At 36.0% G+C, this 17,646-nt stretch overlaps 1 long non-coding RNA gene across 2 annotated transcripts in view; it reads right to left on the bottom strand.

Moving 5' to 3' along the window:
* The window catches only part of LOC105481802 (uncharacterized), a 43,624-nt gene that overhangs the window by 2,842 nt on the left and 23,136 nt on the right, over positions 1 to 17,646 (bottom strand). Inside the window, exon 2 of one of the 2 annotated variants that reach the window (XR_011625360.1) lies at positions 12,971 to 13,049. The exons of the other annotated variant lie outside the window; for it this stretch is intronic. This is a non-coding gene — a long non-coding RNA (uncharacterized lncRNA). The remainder of the gene's footprint in view (positions 1 to 12,970; positions 13,050 to 17,646) is intronic. 2 annotated transcript variants of the gene reach the window in all.

Genomic DNA, 17,646 nt, shown 5'->3' with positions numbered 1-17,646 from the left:
AAAAAAAAAAAAAATGGTTTTGTGAATTGAAAATTACATACCAGAACGCAGAACCCAGTGGCCCCAGGATGTTCCAACATCCACGGTCCCTCTACACAGAACTCACAGAGAATTCTATAATAAAAATGTAAAAAGGCAATATTGCACTCCTATTTTAGGTTGAAAGTTTCAAAATCTAAAGGAGCACATATGCAGCTAAAATCTAACAAAGGTATTTCTCACACATTTTCATAGATTTCATTATTTGAAAACTATCAGAATACTTAGTTTTAAAAGGATTTTTTTCAGAAATATTGTATCCTCTAGCAAGGCATAACATGTCCACCATCGACATGCTCCACCATGCTTCAAAGAATATTGCTTGTCTATTATCCCAGATAAGGAAGATCCTTATGGAATTTTATTTGTAACAGGATTATGTTCAGAAAACTAGGTTTGGAAGTTAATTCTTCACACCTTTAAGGGTCATCCTGATGTCAAGTAAGAGATGAGTATTTAGTGGGTGATTATCATCCTTTTGTAAAAGTTCATAATATGTTTTATCCAGATGACTCAAAATATAGGGAAGGATTCAATAAGGGTATACCTTGTCAGTCATAACAAAAGAATTTAGAACAGGCTTTGCTAGAAGCTCTGATCCTCAAAGATTCATTTACAAAACCCAGATCTGCAGACATTGAAGTGTCCTATTCATAATTTTTGCCTTCAAGATCAGCATACAATTAAAATAAAAGCAAGACGAGTGTTACAAAAGATTCGTCTTGGGAGGAATGAAGGACGATCTCCACTAGAGGCATCAGGAAAGGCTTTTTTGCAGAGGTTGCCTTTGAAATGGTCCTTGAAAGATATGGAGAATTCATTGTTGAAAAGTAAATAAAATGGAACAGCATTAAGCAAGGGTCAAGCAGAAACTGCAGAACATATTGGGAGATGCATATAACTTAGTAAGAATGGGGCTGGAGATTAGGCTCAAATGATGTTGGCTAGAGAGCCCTGAAGGCAGACTGAGAATTCTGTACATAAATAATTAGGCAGAAAGGAGCTATTGAAGTTTGTAAGGCGAAAGTGTAGTCAGATCAATCCCAAGCTTCTGGATAAATCTGACAGCAATGTCTTACATGAGATGCAAAGATGGCAGAAAGGAGTGCAGGCTGTGGATCTGTTAGGTTGCTATTGCAGCAATACAGATATTAGGGCCTGGAAAATGATACATTTTAGTAAATCCTGGAAGATGGAAACACAGAGGTAGAATCTATGTGGAGACTCCCCAATGAATTGCTTGGGGCAGGGTGGGACTGCTTAAGGAAAATAAGGGAGGAAACGAAGGTTTAGAATTGGTGATAGAAAAGATGGTGGCACTGTTATTAGAAATGAGAAAGTCAGGAGGAGAGCAAGCTTTTCCATGGGTAGAAGTCACAGAGTTTAACTTGGATCATAGGTGGTTCAGTTGCCATTAGTACACGCATAGGCATTTTGAATGGGTCTAGAATTTGACCCTGGGGTTATAAACTTGGAATCTTCCACCTCAGCAGTAGCAATAGAAGCCATAGAAGCTAGTCAATCTTCAGGAAATAGTGGATGGAGAAGTTGACCTTGTATGGGCATGGAGGCAAAACACCAGAAGACTGTAACAGAGTATAGAAACAAACAGTACAGTAACAGAAACCTGGATTCAAATCCAGACCCTGTCTCTTAACCATGTGGCCTTCAAGAGTCTTTTTTGAGAATTAAATAAGATATATATGTAAAGTAACAGTAAAAGTTTTTAAAATCCAATTAAAAACTGAGTGAAAGAGACAGTTGATCCAAGAGAATGTACAGATGGCAAATAAACACATGAAAAGATATTCAAGTTCTTTAGCCACTAGGGAAGTGTTAATTCAAACCACAAAGAGCTAGCACTATGCACCTATCAGAATGGCTAAAACAAGATATAGCAACAACACCATAAAAGCAGGCAAACTACATCACTTCTATGTTATTACTGGCAGGGATGGACACCCTGGAACACAGTTTGGCAGTTTCTTTAAAAAATACATACAACTACCATGTAACTTTGCAGTTGTACTCCTGGGCATTTATCCCACAGAAATAAACACTTATGTTCACAAATATTCAAACAGCTTTATTCATAATAGCCTAAAACTGGAAACAGCCCAGATGCCCTTTAACAGGTAAATGGTAAGACAAACCATGGTACATCCATATCATGAAATATTACTCAACAATGAAAAGAAACAAACTACTAATACATGAAACAATTTGAATGAATACCCAGAGAATTATGTTGAGTGAACAAAGTCAATCTCAACAAGTTACATACTATATGATTCCATTTATATAACATGCATGAAATGACAAAATTATAGAAATCAATTAGTGATTGACAGTGATTTCCAGTGGTTAAGAAGAGAGTTGGAATGGGAAGGTTGTGGTTGTAGCTACATAAAAGAGCAAAATAAGAGATGACTGTAGTGATGGAAATCTTCTGTATTTTGCCTGCATTAATGTCACAATCCCGGTTGTGACATTGTATGATAGTTTTGCAAGATATTTCCATTGGAGCAACAGTGATGTATACATGGTATCTCCCTTTCTTACAACTGAATGTAAATCTATAAATATTTCAAAATAAAACATTTAATTACAAAAAACTTAATCTCAGTCATCCTCTCATATTTAGATGAGATTCTGCAGAGAATCACTATATGTTAAATGGCTCTTTGAAAGAGGGGAAGGAAACAGGAAAGAAGGAGGAGAGAAAAGAAGAGAGGGAGGGAAAAAGGGATGGTTGGGAGGGATAGGAGAAATGGAAGAGAAAAAATAGGAACAGATTTTGCAAAAAATTACCAGACCATTCTTCAAAAACTCTGGGCGAAATGGAGGCAGGAAGAATAGCTAGGAGCTTCCAATAGGGTTCTAGGAGGTGAAATATGATATATTTGATAATGGAGAATAAACTGAACCCTTACCAACAAAGAGCATAAACTTACTGAATGTAAACTCAGGAATTCCTCTTGGCATGAAGTCCCTGGAGCGTCCAAGAAAAATTGATGGCCCACGGGGTATAATTTTGCAAATTTAAAAGTTAAAATGAAATCTCCCTATCTGTTCCAGCACATGTGTGTCCTTGCAACATGATATTTATTATGTGAATTGGGCTGATTACATCCATTTTAGGGTTCAGGGATTTGCACAACCTAAATATCCTGGTTCTCAGGGAATGAAGAGCTTCATATTTCCTTCGCATATTTAGTCTTAGTGACATCAATAGGAAGCTGTTAGTGATAAGGAGAACTCGGCATGGGAGATTGGGGGGTGGGAAATTTAGCTATGCACAGTCAAATGTCAACCTGAATACAAGACTCCTCAGCCATGATTTCATGAAACCTCTTTTATGAGCCCCCACCTGGGACTTTCATACACAGATGGTATATATGAGAAAGTTTGACATGAGATGTTTCTCAGAGTTAGTAAACACAGAAGTGATGGACGCTAGAGATAGAGTAAACCTCATCATGAAATCTGGAGGAAGGTAACATTCCTGCTGGAGACTAAAAAGGAAAAGGCAAATTAACCAGTGAATTAGACTCAATGCTGAAACCAAAATCATTACACATGCCAAGCCCAAACTCATAACCAAAACTTACAAAGTAAAACACAATAGAACAAATTATTATCCTCCTGCAAAGTCAGCTCTGGTAGACCCTATATCACATAATGGCAAGAACTTAGTAACCCCCTGAAATAAACAGATCTGTTTCAAAGGAGCCAAAGAAAGGTCCAGGCAGTATATTATCTTCACTCTGGGCAACTCCCACTGGACAGGATTTTGAATACTGTACAGACCTAGCAAATCTTTGGGTGCGGAATCTCTCATGAAGCTGGACTTGTCAGACTCCTTGTTTCTCTTTATTAATATCAGACTGGAATTACAGTAACAGGCCAAATAATGATGTAAAACCGAAAAGGAAGAATGCTGTTAATTGCCAAATTTGTTATGGAATTATCACATTTTCTGTTTCAGTGCTAAGTTTTGGGAGATGCATTGAATGAAAGCTCAAAATAAACCATAGATCAATGTCAGTCATTAACATTGAGGCGGAAAAAATTCAGAAGGCAAGCCTGTAAGCTTGGGCATTTGATATGTCAACATAGACACCTTTGTGGAGAACAATCAATGGAAAGATATTTGCTGCTGAGCACAGTAATGAACAAAATTTTTCGCATATAAACTTGAAAGTATAATGGATGTTTAGATGGCAAAAATCTGGTTCTTCTCTAAAGATTTAGGCAAGTCTTTTATTAAGATTCATTTCTGTCTTGACCTCCAACCTGTCACTGCTTCCTTTCTGCCTTTCATGTTTTCTCACCTTGATGCAAGTCAAAATACTGTCTTGCTATATTGCTGACATTTTATTTTAGGTAACTGTACAGTTCAACTTTGCTCACCACCGTTCTTAACATATGGAAACAATTAATTCATTTTCTTTGCCATCATTAGGATTGCAATCCTAGGATATTCTACATGTAACCTCATCACAGATTTCCCTTAACTAATTACATAATATCTAACCCATTTTATTAAAAGTAAAACTTACTAGTTAAGGAATAAAGAAATGGCATTGCTTAGAATGAACTCTGCCTGTTACAGTGTAATTTAAACTGTACTGTTATGTATGGTGAAGGACTGAAAGTTTAGAGTTCCTCCTCTTGGCCAAGGTTTTTTTTTTTTTTTTTTTTTTTTTTTTTTTTTTTAGGTTGCTTAAATAAGCAGTACAGAAACCAGATGTCATTTGGTAAGAGTATCTGAATGACCAAAAATTTGCTGTCTGGGTATTTTTTCCTTTATAAAAACAAGAAAAATTCTTTGGATTTATATCATATTTAGCAGCTGTGAAACAGTGCAAACATCTGTTTGTACCTATGGGGAGCTGACCCACGGGGCCCTCATCTCTTAATCACCAAGCATCAAGCCAGTCTCACATGCACAGTTTATTGTTTTATTTGCAGTTGCCTCCCACACTTCAAAGTTTTCATACACTCATATTCTATTGGCAGAATGGAGGAACTAATCCATTCATTATAAGACCAGATGATTAGAATTTTTTGACACATGATCACAGCATTCTCTCCACCAAGCCCATGTCCAGAAACACATTCATATTTGCCTCTAAATTCATTTTGGAGTGTCTACACTTACTCCAAATAATGTAAGATTTATGAGCCTGAAGCAAGCTTGTAGTAGCACATATACTAGACTGCACAAGACTTACAGTCACCATTTGGGGCCATAACCTTTAAAAGGCCATCTTAAAATAATTTGTCCCTTTTTAAATATGAGTACAGACATTACACTAAGTCTTATTTTGGAGTTTTTCTGTTAGGATTTTGCTACAGTTTTTTTTTTTTTTTTTTTTTTTTTAAGAGCAATAACAACAACAACAACAAAAAGTCTTTACCGCACTTGCACATCCAGGGACTATCAGTTTCTAAAGGCCAACATTTTTACTGCACTTTATAAATAGGAAAAGTATGCTGGATTGGAATTGAAGCTTGCCAGGTCAAATCAGCTGTTTTATTTATACATTCATGTAAAAAAAATCTGCCAGATAAAGCATTCCTATTGCAAAACAAGGTAAGAATCAGCTTCATTTTCCTATATTTATAAAAACTAGTTAAAACAAGGTGTCATTACAATTACTTCCATTACAAACAATTACATGTTCTATATATCAATTTTATTTGTGAAAATGATCCAATCATTAAAATACTCTATTAATAGGGGAATAATGTTATCTGTAACAATTGAGTTTTGATCAATGAATGCCTTCAGTTGCCCCTATTTCTGTAACAGACATTCTCTACACTATGTGTTATTTGCATTGCACTGTGGAAACAAAGAGGAGGTCATATTATATCTGTATGCTCACCACCTAGAAACTACATTTTGTTGGTTTCTCTGTTTTACGCATTCTGACCACCTCCATAGAATGGAGTGTGAGGGGAATGTACCCAACAAATTAAAGCCATAGGAATAGCTACGAACTTGAAGCAAGATGCTAAAGTAAAAACCACATGCACTACACCTCCTTTATTATCCTGCTGAGTTCAAAGCACTTCTGTAACTTGATGAGACACTAAAGAAAGACTAAATCTTTATAGTAGAATGATTTATAATCCTTTGGGTATATACCCAGTCATGGGATTGCTGGGTCAAATGGTATTTCTGGTTCTAGATCCTTGAGGAATCGCCACACTGTCTTCCACAATGGTTGAACTAATTTACATGCCCACCAACAGTGTAAAAGCGTTCCTATTTCTCCACATCCTCTCCAGCATCTATTGTTTCCTGACTTTTTAATGATTGCCATTCTAACTGGCATGAGATGGTATCTCATTGTGGTTTTGATTTGCATTTCTCTAACGACCAGTGATGATGAACTTTTTTCATTTGTTTATTGGCAGCATAAAGGTCTGCTTTTGAGAAGTGCCTGTTCGTATCTTTGGCCCACTTTTTGATGGGCTTGTTTGTCTTTTTCTAAGTTTGTTTGAGTTCCTTATAGATTCTGGATATTAGCCCTTTGTCAGATGGATAGATTGCAAAAATTTTCTCCCATTCTGTAGGTTGCCCATTCGCTCTGATGACAGTTTATTTTGCTGTGCAGAAGCTCTTTAGTTTAATTAGATCCCAATTGTCAATTTTGGCTTTTGTTGCCATTGCTTTTGGTATTGTAGTCCTGAAGTCTTTGCCCATGTATATCTCTTGAATGGTGTTGCCTAGGTTTTCTTTTAGGATTTTTATGGTTTTAGGTCTTACATTTAAGTCTTTAATCCATCTTGAGTAAATTTTTCTATAAGGTGTAAGAAGGAGTCCAGTTTCAGTTTTCTGCATATGGCTAGTCAGTTTTCCCAACATCATTTATGAAATAAAGAATCGTTTCCCCATTGCTTCTTTTTGTCAGGTTTGTAAAAGATCAGATGGTTGTAAACGTTTGATGTTATTTCTCAGGCCTCCGTTCCGTTCCATTGGTCTATATATCTGTTTTGGTGTCATTACCATGCTCTTTTGGTTACTGTAGCCTTGTAGTATAGTTTGAAGTCAGATAGCATGATGCCTCCAGCTTTGTTCTTTTTGCTTAGGATTGTCTTGGCTATATGGGCTCTTTTTTGGCTCTGTATGAAATTTAAAGCAGTTTTTTTTTCTAATTCTGTGAAGAAAGTCAATGGTAGCTTGATGGAGATAGCATTGAATCTATGTATGTTTATTGTGGCACTGTTCACAATAGTAAAGACTTGGAACCAACGCAAATGTCCATCAATGACAGAGTGGATTAAGAAAATGTGGCACATATACACCATGGAATACTATGCAGCAATAAAAAAGGATGAGTTTATGTCCTTTGCAGAGACATGGATGAAGCTGGAAACCATCATTCTCAGCAAACTAACATAGGAACAGAAAACCAACCACCACATGTTCTGACTCATAAGTGGGAGTTGAACAATGAGAACACATGGACACAGGGAGGGGAACATCACACACTGGGGCCTGTCAGGGGTTGGGAGTGCTAGGGGAAGGATACCATTAGGAGAAATAGCTAATGTAGATGACAGGTTGATAGGTGCCGCAAACCAGCATGGCACGTATATACCTATGTAACAAACCTGCACGTTCTGCACATGTACCCCAGAACTTAAAGTATAATTAAAAAGAAAAAAAAAAAAGAAAGACTAGACCTTGAATTTGTCTCATCTGTATAAGCAGTATGGTCTAATGTATATTTTCTGAATCTGGGATTCATGAAACAAGACTAACACCCAAAATACCAATAGATGTTCCTGGGGGGAAAAAGAAAAGGTTTCATGCTCAATTAAACTTGGGAAACACTCATAGAATGCCCCCTTTTTTGGATAAACACAAAGCCTATTAGCAAATTAAAGTCCCTGAGAACTATTGCAATAAAGGCATCTTACATTATTATTTGTAAAACATTAGGACAACTTTTAAGACATAAGAAGATGTAAAGAATGATCAAATAAACCTACCTAGCAGCTTACAAACTAAATATTACAAATACAGTCGGCAACTCTGTATACCCTTCTGTCATCATACCTGTTCCCTCTCTCAGAGGTAACAAAATTCTGAATGTTATACAGATTGTTCATGCTGTTACTAATATCTTTATTACGTTTCTATATATACCTAAACAAAAGGTATACTTTTGTTTGTTTGTTTTTTGAGACAGAGTCTCACACTGTCACCCAGGCTGGAATGCAATGGTGTGATCTCGGCCCACTGCGACCTCTGCTTCCCAGGTTCAAGCAATTCTCCTGCCTCAGCCTCCCTAGTAGCTGGGACTACAGGCACCAGCCACCATGCTCAGCTAATTTTTTGTATTTTTAGTAGAGACGGGGCCTCACCGTGATGGCCACGCTGGTCTCGTATTCCTGACCTCAGGTAATCCGCCCACCTTGGCCTCCCAAAGTGCTGGGATTAACATATACTATTTTTTACTGTTTTAATTTTACAAAAATGGTATCATGCTCTAGGTATTATTTTGATAATTCTCTTGAGGAGAGGAGCTCAACATTATATTTATGAGATTTTAATGTGTGTAGCTCAAGTTTATTTTCACTGTTGTGTAGTACTTAGTTGTACATATATACCACGATTTATTTATCTAGTTTCCTCTTGAGTATTTAGATTGGTTTTTTTTTTCAATTACAAATAGTGCTGGTATTGGCATATGTACGACAGAATAACCAAATGTCACAGTATAGAGAGGCCAGAACAGATCACTAATGTGTAGAAATTCCACAGATGATGGAGGTAACTCCTGAAGGTCTGTGATCAAATGTTGCAGGGGCAGTTATTTATCCATATGGGAAAAAAATTAAATTAGATCTTTATCTCACACTATAGCACCAAATCAGTTCCAGGTATATTATCATCAATTCTAGGTATATTGTATATTGACTAAATGTAAAAAGCAAAACAGGCCGGGTGTGTTGACTCACACCTGTAATCCCAGCACTTTGGGAGGCCTAGGTGAGTGAATCACTTGAGGTCAGGAGTTCAAGACCAGCCTGCCCAACATGGTAAAACCCCATTTCTACTAAAAATACAAAAAATAAGCTGACATAGTGGTTGGTGCCTGTTATCCCAGCTACTCAGGAGGCTGAGGCAGGAGAATAGCTTGAACCCAAGAGGCGGAGGTCGCAGTGAGCTGAGATCTCGCCACTGCGCTCAAGCCTGGGGAACAAGAACAAAACTCTGTCTCAAAAAACACACAAAAAAAGCAAAACATTGAATTTCTAGTGGAGAATATATGACACTACATGAGAGTATGGAGGAATTCCTAAAACAAAACACTGAAAGCGTATACTATGAAAAAAGCATTAATAAATTAATCAACTGTTTAATTTATAACTTCTATTCATCAAAAGACACTGTATAAAAGTAAAAAGACACGGCTCAGAATGAGGAAAGACATTTACAAAACACATAACTAATAACAAGTTAAATCAAGAATGCTTTTAAAAAATACTTTAAAATTTAAACCAGGATTGCCTAAATTACTTGACCCTTCCTCAGAGGAATACTTGTTGACATCTCATTTTTTAAAAAAAGATTACGTGAGGCACAATTTAGGAAACATTTATATTAACAAACTTGGAAAAGATCTTGGTTTAGGCCTCCACCCAGCTCTTTATTCTTCAACAATGTGACACTAGACCAACAATTTGCTAATCTGAGCCTTGATGTTTCATTTATGATATGGAAACTAGCTCTATCCTGGGTATACAAAACTAAATATCATGGAAATATGGAAACTCAGCTAACAGTCACAAAGCCACATTAAATAGTCCTTTAACTCCTTGCAGTGACCTCTCAGAACTTCTTTAACTTTACAAACAGTAGCAAGAGATAGCTTAGGGGTTAGGTAGAAAAAGAATCAATTCTCGGCAAATTTTGTCTGAAAGATTTTCTATTCTTATGAAAATTTCTTCTCATGGTACTTATTCAATTTCTCACTACCAAATACTACAGTTGTAGATAGCAAAATAAAAGGAACAAAACACCCCTGAGGATGGAACTTAGCTAAACTTTCAAACAAACTATTGCTGTTTATATCCTGACGTCTACATTTAGGCCACATAGATATGGCCACAATGCTTATGAGAAATAAGTGAGAGTATGAAACATAAGTAAAGGAAGCAAAAATAATTTTACTAAGATTTTCAACCCCAAAGTACTCCCAATGAACTATGCAAAAGCCATTTCAAATGAGAGACCAATACATTTTTATTCTTGAAGATTAACCCCATTATCCATGGAGACGCCATTCTTAACGAGGGTCTACACAGACTTTCTCTTCTGTCTTGTCATGAAGAGAGAGATTATCAATGCTTATGAGAAAGGCTATTTTGTATGCAAAACAAGGGCAAAATCTTCATTTGCATAATGAATTAGTTCTTTTTTAAAATGTAAAGTCTATATTTTACAATATTAAAGCAAAATAGAGGGTATAAAGGAATCCCCTGTAGTTCAGATATTAGGGACCAACTAAAGAATTACAGTAAGAAACAAGTTTAGGATAAGTATTATAGTTGACTTATTTTAAGTCCACTAGAATTAACTTTGCGACTTTGATTTCCAGTAATATCACAAACTACAAATCTAGAAATGTTTTTGTTTTTAAAAGTGGTGAATAAAATGTACCAAATATTTTAGTAGCAAGAAAGTAAGGAAGTGGCAAAGGTTAAAATGAAGTAAGAATTCTCTAAAGTTATCTACCATTTGTCTAGCTTCTAGAAATATAATAGGAAGAAGAAACAACTTTCAAAGAGATAACAGCTGAGACTTTCCCAGAATTGTTGAAATATACCAATTATCAGATTCAGAGATCCCAACAAATCACAAGAAAAAAAGAATTATACTCCTGTACATAATGATAGTGATACTTAAAAATACAAATGACAAAAAGTTTTCTTCAAACAAGCCAGAGAGAAGACATTATATTAAAAGAAATAACAATTAGACTGATAGCTGTTACTTTCAACAACCACAATGTCACCAAACAATAGAATGATTCCTCCAATGAGCTTAAAGAAAATGTAACTGGACCTCTGTATCTGCGGCTTCCGCATTGGCGGATTCAACCAACCCTGGATGGAAAATGTAGTTAAGCCTAGAATGATTGTAACTGTACTGAACGTGTATAGACTTCTCTTCCTTGTAATTCTTTCCTAAACAATGCAGTATAACAACCGTATAGCATTTACAGTATATCAGCTATTATAAGTAATTCTAGAGATGGTCTAAAGTGTATGGAAGGATGTGTGTAGGTTATATGCAAATACTACAACTTTTATATGAGGACTCAGCCATCTTCAGATTTGAATATTGGCAGGGAGTCATGGAACCAATGCCCTGTGAATACTGAGGGACAACTGTAACTCTCAATCCAGAATTATAAATCCAATAAATTATCACTTTAAAACACAGGAAAAAATAGGGACTTTTCTCAGATTTACCAGAAACCAAACCAAACCAAAACAGATTTGTTACCTTTTGCCCTATAGACTCATTAAAGAAAATTCTAAATTATTTATTTTAGGGAGAAGAAAAATGATGGAAGTGTGAAATATGACAGAGCAGTTAAAAAAAAAAAGATACTTTTAAATAAGTGGGTAGATCTAAATCTGTGATTTTGAACCAAGAGCAATTTCCCCCCTTGGAACATTTGACAATACCTGGAGACATTTCTGCTTGTGGCAACTGGGGGAGGGGTGTGCTGCTGGCATCCCGTGTGGCAGCCAGGCCTACTGCTGAACATTCGCAGTGTATCAGACAGCTCCACACAACAAACAACTATTGCCCAAAATGTCAGTAGTGCTGATGCTGAGAAATGCTGATCTAAATTAATACTGTGTACACCAATAACAATAATTTGTCTTGTACAGTTAGAACTAAAATATCATCCACTAAAACATAAAGTATAAGCAGAAAGGATGATGATTAAAGTGTTCTAAGGTGTTTGTCTAATTTGGGAGGAGGGAAAAGGTACTGATTAACTATAGGCTTTGATAAGTTAAGTGACCATATTAAAATATTAAAGACAACTACCAAATAAATACACCTTAGAAGTTATGTTCTCTATCCAAATATAGGGTAATATGGAAAGAGAATAGAAAGAAAAACAATAAAGAAGAAGCAAGAAAGGAGAAAGAAAACTAAAAAGGTGGAAAAAATGTAAAGAATATGGCAGAAATAAATACGAATATCAGTAATCAAAATAACTATAAATAGACTAAAACTCTCCAGTGCAAAGAAAAATCTTCTCAGTCTAGAGTGAGGGCAGTGCCATACACTTTTAAACAACCAGCTCTCATGAGAAGTCATTCACTATCACAAGAACAACACCAAGGGGATGGTGCTAAACCATTCGTGAGAAACCATCCCTATGATCCAATCACCTCCCACCATACCCCACTCTCCAACACTGGGGATAACAATTTGGATGGGGACACAGATCCAAACCATATCACTCCCCAACTCATTGAGTAAGGCTAATACACCTGTAACATCAAAATAGATAAGAATAGTACACCAAAGGAAATCACAAGATAACAGGCATAGATAAAAAAAATAACAATTCTAAGCAAAACATTAGGACCCAAATCATTAGCATCCAAATCTGTCAATGTATAAAAGAAAATTTCATGAATAAGTAGAGTTTATCCTAGACATGCAAAGTTGGTTTAATATTAGAAAATCTGATATAATTTACCACATTAATAATTTAAAAGCAGAAAAAACGAGGACCAACTCAATAGATGCAGAAAATTTATTTAATAAAATTTAACATATTTTTCTTTTTATGATTCAAGAAAACAAGAATAGAATAAGATGCTACTAAATGATAAAAGACTTTTGCAAAAAGTAGGTACAAAAATTATGTACTTGTAAAATATTAAGAGCTTCAAATCCAATACAAATATGTCCATTCTCACCTCATCAATTCAAAGATACATGGAAAAACCTAGACAAGAAAAAGTAAAGAATAAAAAAGTAAAGATCAGAAAGAAAAAAATCTGGTATTTTTGGTAGATGATGTGATTGTCTAATTGAAAAATTCAAAAGAATTTCCATATAAATTATGAAAATTAATAAGAAAGTTTGTTAGTTTAGTGAGTTTTCTGGATATAAAGTCAAAGTTAATTGCATTTCTATACACCAGCAACAAACTATACAAAATACATATGTATATTTAGATATATATATGTGTATATGTATGCATATGTATAGATATAATTTGTAAATATAAAATGTATATATAATTTTCTAAAGTGTTGTTCACTACAGCAACAAAAATAACATACCTAGGAATAAATCTTCAAAATGTACACAAGATTTTTATGAAGTAAATTATAAAATGTTACTGAAATACATTAAATGAGATCTTTATAAATTAAGAGATATCACATTTACGGATAGAAAGACTCAGTAATAAAAACATGTCAATTTCCCCAGTTGACTTAGAGATTTTATATAATTTCAATCGAAATTCTTTTTTTTTGTTGTTGTTGTTTGTTTTTTAAGACGGAGTCTCGCTCTGCCACCCAGGCTGGGGTGCAGTGGCCGGATCTCAGCTCACTGCAAGCTCCGCCTCCCGGGTTCACGCCATTCTCCTGCCTCAGCCTCCCAAGTAGCTGGGACTACAGGCGCCCGCCACCTCGCCCGGCTAGTTTTTTGTATTTTTTAGTAGAGACGGGGTTTCACCGTGTCAGCCAGGATGGTCTCGATCTCCTGACCTCGTGATCCGCCCGTCTCGGCCTCCCAAAGTGCTGGGATTACAGGCTTGAGCCACCGCGCCCGGCTCAATCGAAATTCTATAGAACTTTTTTATTGCATTAATCAGGACAATTTTAAAATAGAGAAACACGAAGAACCAAGAATCGCCAAAACACTCCTGAAGAAACACAAGCTGAGGAGACTGCATCTACCAGATAGAAAGACGTTTTATATGGCTGTAATAAAAATAATATAATGTTAGTTAAAAGAGAGACAAAAGACCAATGGAACAGATTAGAGAATCCAGAAATAGAACCATAGTAATATAGATAAATCTGCTTTATGAAAGAGCAGGCAGGGCAAATCAGTGAGTATGAACTCTAAGATATGGCACTGGGACAATTAGATCTCCATAAGGAAAAAGATTAGCGAAATTGTATCTTCATCTCACACTATTTACAAAAGTTCATTGCAAGCATTATACTAGGAAAATTATAAAACTTTAAGAAGACATTGTAGAAGAATAAATGTATGCCTTTGGTTAAGGAAGGATTTCTTAAAGAGCATACAAAATGTGCAAGCCATAAGAAAAAAAGTTTAAGTGAAATTAAATGAAGAGAAAGATCTTTGTTCTTTAAAGGATGCTATGATGAAAGTGAAATTACCAGCTACAAATTGGGATAACTTATTTGCCACACATATAATGGACTAAGAATGACAATCAAAATATTGTAAAAACTCCTAAAAATCAATTTTAAAAAATCAAACAATCCAGTAGAAAAATGCACGAAGAACTTAGACATTTTGAGGAAGAAAAAGCAATGATGACCATTGAATATATAAAAGTATGGGCAACCTCATTTATCACTAACTCGATATGTTAGATTATCTTGTATCAACGTAGTTAAGCTGGGAGCTCTTTTTCCCAGAGTCACTGTCCTTATATCATAATTGATTAGAGTTGATAAAACATAGTAATCTGCACTATATTTGGAAGGTGGATGTGAAATGGTTATAACTCTCTGAAGGTCTTAGTGATGAAGAAATGCAAAGGTACCCCACAGGTTATAGTTTAACCAAGAGCTGTGACCAACTCTTCTTCACTACTGGCCCAGTAGTCAATGGCCCAGGCCCCTCAACCAAATGCTTGGCTGTGGAGCCACCAGACAGTTTCTGCACAGAAGCAAGAGTTTCCTCTGCACCTCTTCACAAACTTCCTCTTATGGTCCTACTTTCTCAGCAGGATGTGCTTGATTTATCAATCGCCCTGCAAGCTTTAGCTTGCCCCTCATGCCAGTGCTGTGGGAAGCTGGTTAGGGACTAGCCATCTCTGACCCCTCAACTCCTTCTAGTCTTTCACGTCCCTGGTTCCTCCCACATTCATGTAAGCTCTAATTGCAATGATAAATTCTTTATCTTGTAATAGTTATCATGACTGTGCTTCCCGGACTAGACTCTGATTGATACATCAAACAAAACACAACAGTGCTATTGGTATAACTTCCTCCACCTCCTTCTGGTCTTTGTTCAAATGCCCACCTGACCACTCTATTGAAGTTCAGTCCCACCCCAGCACCAGCACTACCTAGTCCCACTCTGTTTTAATTTTCTCTTTAGCACTTACCAGATACTACAACACTAAATAACTTTCATATATATTTTATTTGCTGTGTGTATTCTCCACTAGAATGTAAGTTCTATGAGGGCAAGGGCTTTGGATTTTGTTTTGTTTTTGTTTATTTTGTCTGTTTTATTCACTGATACGTCTCTATCAAGCACTTAATGAATATTTGTTAGGTTAAAAAAAATGGGATTTAATTTTGCATACATTAGATTGGAAAAATAAAAAGTCAGAACATGCCCAAAATTCACAAGGATGTAGAGCAAAGGGCATTTTGGTACATTTATACTACAATCACTCTAAGAAAAACTTGGCATTACCTAAAAATTTAAATATGTATATATCCTACAACACAGGGGTCCTCAACCTCTAGGAACTGAGCCGCACAGCAAGAGGTGAGTGGCAAGCAAGCGAGCAAAGCTTCATCTGTATTTAGCCGCTCCCCATGGCTTGCATTACTGTGTGAGCTCCACCTCTTGTCAGATCAGTGATTCTATTAGATCTTCACAGAAGCGCGAACACTATGGTGAACTGCACATATGAAGGATCTTTGTTGTGCTCTCCTTATGAGAATCTAACTAATGCCTAATGATCTGTCACTATTTCGCATCGCTCCCAGATGGGACCATCTAGATGCAGGAAAACAAGCTCAGGGCTCCCACTGATCCTACATTATGGTGAGTTGTATAATTATTTCATTACCCATTACAATGCAATAATAATAGAAATAAAGTGCACAATAAATATAATGTGCTTGAATCATCCCAAAACCATCCCCCGCACAACCCCTGGTCTATGGAAAAATTGTCTTCCACGAAACGAGTCCCTGGTGCCAAAAAGGTTGGGGACCACTGCTACAACACAGAAATTCCACTTCTAACTCCTCACTGAAGGGATAAAGGATAAGCTGTGCCATAGTTGTAAAACAGGAATCTATACAGCAGTGAAAATGAATGAATTAGATTTGTACACCAAAATGTAATTAATCTCTTAGGTATAAAGTTGAGCAAAGAGGTATTCATAGCATAGAGCATTATTCCATTAACATAAAGCTCAAAAGTATGAAAAACTAAACATTGTATTTCTAGCGAGACATACAGATGTGGTAAAACTATTTAAAGAAAGGAAACAATGATAGATACAAAATTCAGTCTAGTGGCTGTCTTTGGGGCAGGGAGAGGGATGAAATTGAGGAGGAGTACCTGGAATTTTTCAGGAGATTATTAATGTTCTATTTACTAAGCAGGATGGCATTTTAGTTTTATTTTGATATATTTAATATTTTACCTAAATTTTTATTTATTTTTTGTTTTGATTTGTAAATTTCTATATATTCATAGTGTACAAGTGCAATTTTGCTACATCGATGTATTACATTGCAGTGAAGGCAGGACCTTTGGCGCATCTATCACTAGAGTGATGCACATTGTACCCACCAAGTGACCACCCATCATTCACCCCCTTAAAATTTTATTTTAAAACTTTGCCAAAGAGATGATACATTGTCCACAAACATTAAAACTTTGTCATGAATTAGTATAAAATTGAATCCTAGTTTTTATGCCTTTTATTCATCCTTAAGATAGTACTTGAACTGACAAATACTTCTTAAATTCTTCCAAAATTGTATATTTGAAGTTTTGGCCTAGACTTTTGGATTGCAAGAAACAGAAGTCCTCTCAAGCCAGCTTAAACAAAAGTAGAAATGAATTTTAAGGAATATACTGTATGTCTCATGGACCCCAAGGATAAGAATGTAGCCAAGCCTGGAATCGGGAATGGAAAGAGGTCATGACAGTTTCTCTGTTTCTGCTTCTTTCCTCAACTGGTCTCATTCCTTCCTCTTTTCACAGTGGCTTTCCTTGCTATTCAGTCCACATTGTAAAACCATACTCCCTGGCAGCTATGGTTTATTTGTTAGAGTTCCAGTGTGAGACAGTGATTAATTAGTTCCAAACCCCAAATTAAAAATTTCACAAAAGAGAATCTGATCACCCCAGCTTGAGTTGGGTGTAATATTGGGCCAGTTGGCTATAACAACAGGGTCTGGTTCACATAGCACAAACATAGCTTCCATGAGCACTGCAGTTTTAGTGAAAGTTCAAGGTAAAGGGAGTTCTACTGCAAAGGCTGCAAAGGCTGCTACTACAACTGGACAAAATGTAAGGCATAAATGGGGGGATCATCATTTTACACATTTAATCTTCTAAGTGTTTCTGCCTTA

The sequence above is a fragment of the Macaca nemestrina genome, chromosome 7 (assembly GCF_043159975.1).
Source record: "Macaca nemestrina isolate mMacNem1 chromosome 7, mMacNem.hap1, whole genome shotgun sequence".
Classification (NCBI taxonomy): Eukaryota; Metazoa; Chordata; class Mammalia; order Primates; family Cercopithecidae; genus Macaca; species Macaca nemestrina.
This window is presented reverse-complemented; position numbering and strand designations above follow the sequence as displayed.